At 36.3% G+C, this 6,000-nt stretch overlaps 1 protein-coding gene across 4 annotated transcripts in view; it reads right to left on the minus strand.

The window, feature by feature from the left end:
• Nucleotides 1–6,000, minus strand: part of PCCA (propionyl-CoA carboxylase subunit alpha) — a 473,473-nt gene that overhangs the window by 315,888 nt on the left and 151,585 nt on the right. The gene's annotated exons all lie outside the window — the stretch shown is intronic.

Consider the following 6,000-nt stretch of genomic DNA (forward strand, 5'->3'; position numbering starts at 1 on the left):
CCCCCACCCTACCCCCAAAAAAACAAAACAACCAAAGACTCTGACGTTTTCACATAACTGACTAAAAGCTGGACCTTTTAAAACACAGTAATAGGAAAAGGAAAAAAGGTATGCAAGAACACATAATAAAACAAGCAAAAAGAAGATGAAAGCAGAAACAAAGACAAGAACACAAAAACTGATTAAAACAAAACAGATTAAAACTAATCTTTTAAGGGAGAGAGTGAGAAGTAGGGGAGAACAGGACTGATAAAATTACATTTAGCCAGGAAAAAATGTAGTGGTAAAGACCATACAGAACAGCAAAGGAGAAATACAACACCAAGTTAAGCATGGGGGGGCGGGGAGAGAAATAACACAAAGAGGCCCAACCTCCCTGGGAGCACCATCCTGACCTCAAATGACCACATTAATTCAATAAAAGGCACATTGTGAAACAAAAGACTTCATTTTTTAATAGAAATTTCAAAGAACACTTTTTAAAGTTTTTTTTTAATTATCATGACTTTTCCTTAGGTAATTTTGGTTAAAACCTTCATATTAAAGCATATCTTCTGCCAAGTAACAAAAAAATTATAAACAGTATCAAAAAAGAATGTAGAAAACACTGATCCAAGATTGGACCAAAGATAAACTACAGTGATTTTCAAAAAAGAATTTTACATTATACATAGGTTCATGTGGAAAATGTGTGAAATTTTTCAACAGCAAAGGGCAAAAAACCACAATTTCAAACATACCCAAGTGTTTTATCCCTTTACATGTAAAAGATGTTTTTTCTACATAACATAGTGTTCAAAAACAAGCATCATCAACATGTCCAACGTTGATGTCAATGTCAATAAGCATGTCCAACAGAAGAAAGAGAGTACAGCTAAGGATAAATGATCAGGAAAGAAACAACAAAGGGCACTGATGTATTAAAAGTATCATAAAAACCTAATAGTCTGCTCAATGATAGAAGTGCTACCAAGTAGTTAGATAAATAAGATCTGCTACACACCACCTTAACGGTATCTGTGGCAAGAGTTGGACTGCTAACTTCTTCCTTAAATCAGTACAATGACCAAAAACAAAGAAAAACAAAAACAAAATCAAACAAACAAAAAACAAAAACAAACAAATCCCTGATAAATGTATAGCTAGCTTATAAAGATTCAGCATTGTTTTTCAAAAACATGCCCCATATACAACAAGGCAGTCAAGTATAGAAAGAAATCTGATATATATCAAGATATTTATAGCAAGATTTTTTGTGATAGCAAAGAACAAAAAATGAAGTAGATGATCCTCAATTGAGGAATAGCTAAAAAAAATTGTGACATGAATATAATGGAGCATTACTGTGCCCTAAAAAATTATTAATAAGAAAACTATAGGGAGCAATGGGAATACTTATGTGAACTGACTGGGTAAAGGAAGGCAAACCAGAAAAACAATATGAATAAAGCCTACTACATAAATGCAAAGAACAACAATCAAAACTGAACTAAGTGGACCAAAAAACTATAAGGGTGTGCCCTTCAATGGCAGAATGGCTGAATAACTCATACTTTATGAATGAAATGGAATACTGTGCTGTAAGAAATGATAAAAGAGACAATTTCAGAGAAACCTGGGAAAACTTATATGAACTAACACAAAGTGAAGTGGGCTAAACCAGGAAACCAATTTATACAATAACATTGTAAAAAATTAACAGTTTTTAAGGACCTAAGATCTCTGATAAATTCAATGATCAACTAAGATTTCAGAAGATTAATGATGAAGAAGCCTTGTCTCTTTCTGACAGAGAGCTGAGAAACCAAATATTCACAATGAGACTTACATTTTTAAATAATTGCCGCCACCACCATCACAGCCTCATTTCTCCCCTGATATATTCACTCTAAAATTTTCCCCAGGCCAGTGAATGAAGAAAGGAAGGAATTATTTATGTCTTCATCCTGATTTACTGAAATTCAGAAACTTAGTAAAGTTTTATCTCCATTTACTAAAAGGTTTCTGACGTAGAGGCAAAGTTATTTGAAATTCAGATTTTCAAAATCATACAGTGATTCTGCAATGCCTTTTCATCTTTGGAGAGAAAAAGCTTCTAAAGACAAATTCAGATGGAGGAAAATTAGAAATATACCACCAAAAGCAATTATCACCCAAATCCATTTTAGGTGCAAGAATGGACAGCAGAAATAGTATACCCTCAAGTGTGTTCTGGGGGCATGAAGCAAGATGTATTAGAGGAGATATAATCCACACACCGTAAATAATCCAGGAGTGGCTTCATCTTCATCCACTGATTTTAGATTGTAGCTTCCAACAAGCCATTAATGCAAAAGGAGCAAGTGGCCAGTGGCTGAGCCTACCAAAATACCAAGACCATGAACAGCACCATCCTGAAGTTGAAGAACACTGTTACTTAAAGAACCAATCGTCAGCATTGAAGGGAAAGATCCTCATCCTGGAGCAAAGATGAGAGCAGATGAGAAGGATCTCAAGTTGCTGAAACTTCCAGCTATTCTAAGTTCTAAGGAACTAGTGAGCCAGAAAGGAGAAAGACTAAATCTTCTCACCATTTGGCCAACTTTCCTTTCTTTAAAGTCTGTGATGCTGAAACTGAATGTGACTATACACTGCCCTTGTCCCTTCCATGAATTATGAGGAGGTGTAGTGCAAGAATGCCTAACTGGGCACAAGCAAAGATTAGTGAAGACTAAGTGGAAGGAGGTTTGCAGTTGGCTCGAAGCCATATAAGAAGTATTTGCTTTATTTCCTTTCATTTTACATCATGTATAATAAACAAATGCAAAGTATTTGAAATTCGATCGTAGGGGCTCATGGATTAAGAAAGGGGAGCCCAAATAAATGAAAAGTAGACTCATGAATTATACAGATGGATAATTTCACATTCTCATTTTCTTAAAAATACTACATTTCCTCCCCTAAATTAACTTGGGAACCTGGCTAGCAAGGGCTGAACCAAAGTGCTTAGTACTACTCTAAAAGCTATAGGGTTGGAAATGGAGAGAGATCTCTAAATATCTGAAGAATAATCTCCTGGTGGCCAATGGGAACATCATAGCCTCTTAGGAAGAATATCCCAAACATATGCAATAGCAAAATTTAGGAAATCCCTAGGTCAATAGCCCATAAAACACACCACCTGGTGGCCAACTCAGTTACTGCATTCAGCTTCCCCCGGATAATTAATACAGTGATATGTTATGATCCTTTAGGATTATAAAGGTAGTCCTAAAGCCAAAAAAAAAAAAAAAAAGCAAACTGGACAGCTTACACTGCCTTTGTGAGGTGCAAAAGTGTCACAGTAATATATCTCACTTTCTTCAGTAATTCCTAATGTTCAGCGCATGAGATTATTGTCTTAAGTCAGGCTCTGGGGATATTTTGTTTGTGAGACAGAAAGCAGTAAGTCTAAAGATATACTGGACTGTTTTGAAAGTGACTGAAAGCTTGTGTGATAGGCCCAATATGGTTAGAGGAGATTTCCATAAAAGGGGACAGAGCCAAGATCTGATTCCTTCCTCCTCTTCCAAAAAAGGCTCATGCTATACCTCCCTTGCCATAGTTTCTAGGCCGCTACTGGTTGCACTGGCTTCCTGTTCATCGAAAGGCATAAAAGCTCCCACCTACATGGGACTAGTGCCCTTCAGACTTAGTGGATGTATAATGACCACGCAAATTACCACACCCAGCCCTATCAACCAGACATATGTTCACTAAGGTGAAGAAAGCTGTGTCTACCAAACCTAAGTAACACAGTATCTCTGTTGCATATCCTTGCTACCTTAGGGCTAAGTAAACCTCTTTTTGTTAACTGTTCAAAGACCTACAAGTACCTCATTTTGCCCCAACACTAAATCTGAAGTAATAGGGTACTGGAATCACAAACACCTCAAATAAAAGTTGAATTTATATTTAGAATTTCAGCTACACTTAAAGTTCAGGTGTAAAACACAAACACTGAACAGCTGTGATAACCCCAGCTCACTGATTTTTGTTTCCTCCAAGAAGAGGGTTCTTTGCCAATGTACGGAAAAGAAAAAAATTAGCTCTTATTTCTTTACTCCTGCCCAGCTGCCTCTCATGGCCACTCTGTGCCATTTGTTTTCCTCTTCTTCCCCAAGTTAGAGAAAGAGGAAAACGACTGAGGAAAACAGCATGAGTGCTAGTATACTTACTAATAACAATAACATTTCGCATTATGAACCATTACCTCATTTAACCTTTTCAACCCTATTGAATAAGTAATATAAAGTATTATCTTCATTCTACAAGATCACATTTGAATGTTACAGCAGCCTTGTAAGGTACAGAGACAGTAAAAATGTTACCATCTCTCTTCTATACATAAGAAAACTGAGGTTCAAAAACGTTAATTAACTTGCCAATGTTGCAGGTCTAGTAAGTGGCTCAGTCAGGACTGGAGTCTATATCTGTGGACTTGGAAGTCTAGTGTTCTTTCCAAAGGAGTCTGCTGCCTCTCTGGCTTTACCTGATCCAGTGATAAGCAACCCAAGACCCAGTTAAGCCTAGAAGAAAAACCTCATGGCAGAACGAAGGGATGCAGGAGGTGAGAAAAAAAACATGAAGAAAGCAGAGATAAAATGTTAATAAATCTGATACTGGATTGGTACCTAACTTAAAATCACAGGATGTCTGATTTAGTTGTGGAAGGATCTTTAGAAGTCATTTAATCCCATTTCCTCATTTTACACATAAGGAAGCATATGACTAAAGGTTAAATGATTTGTCCAAAGTCACACAAGTAATAAATAGTAGAAAAAGGAACCAGATCCAATATTCTTCTCACAGCACTACTCTGCCCTTCACTGAAGTGAAGTGTTCCAAAAGTATGCAAATGAATTGTCTGGAACTCAGAAAATATTCTCTCATAGAAGCAATATTATAATTTGGTTTTGGTTTTTTAAGATTTCTGAGCAAGACCGCAAAGACCTATTTAACCTATAATGCAGTGAAACAAAACAGTAGAACACAGTTCTCTGTAATGCTAAGGATTAAACAAAAGATATACTTGAATAAGAAAATTATTTTTTATTTACTTGTAATGATGGTGCTTAGAGAAAAATTAACAGCAAAATAATGACTTTGGTAGATTTTGAGGAGGACTTCAAGGGTAATCTCATGGATTGATAACAATGTTTTATCATGTCTAATTCTACTTCAAAACTTGCAGCTTTCCTATTGCCTAATATAAAAAGAGTATCACCATTAGCACTTCTCTTACAATTGAGAGACATCATTTTTCTTTTTTGGTGCACAAATGAAAAAAAAAGCATAAAACAAGCAAGGAAGAGTATTTCCTGAAGGCAGCAGTTCTCAAAGTGTGATCCAATAACTTCTGGGGGTCCTATGACCCACTGCAGGGGGGCTGATAGATCAAAACTAATTGCATAATATTAAAATGTTTTAATTTCTAATATGACAAATATTAACAAAGGTTATCTAATGTGGAGTAAATTAATCTCCTCAAAAAAAGTGTACATTTTCTCCAGGAAGAAAAAAAGAGGGTGAATATTAGGTCAGATAGTTCCCCAAATTGGCCTCAAAGTGGCACTATCATCCCAAAACAGTTTGGTTACTGGCCAGAGTACATTCTGAATAGAGCAAAAAAACAGAGGTAAGGCAGTGGAACTGTCTAAATACCAACAGATTAGCAAATCAGATCCTTATTACTCTTAGAGTACCTATATTTCAGAGTTTAAAATATTTTTAAATTCTTAGCTCTATTCCATTTAGGACCATTTCTGGACACTAATAAATGGCTCAGCTCCCTTACATTCCTCCTCCCATCCCAGGCAAGGGTCTAATAACTTAAAGTGTTTGTAAAGACCCCACCCCCAAGTGAAAGGCCAAGAACTAAGGAGGTCATTGTGGAGCAGCCTGGATCTACTAGCTCTTGACTGAAAGCTGAACACACACACACACACACACACACACACACACACACACACACACACACAC

This window comes from Vombatus ursinus, unplaced genomic scaffold, assembly GCF_900497805.2.
Source record: "Vombatus ursinus unplaced genomic scaffold, bare-nosed wombat genome assembly UNPS02010304.1, whole genome shotgun sequence".
In the NCBI taxonomy this organism is placed as follows: domain Eukaryota; kingdom Metazoa; phylum Chordata; class Mammalia; order Diprotodontia; family Vombatidae; genus Vombatus; species Vombatus ursinus.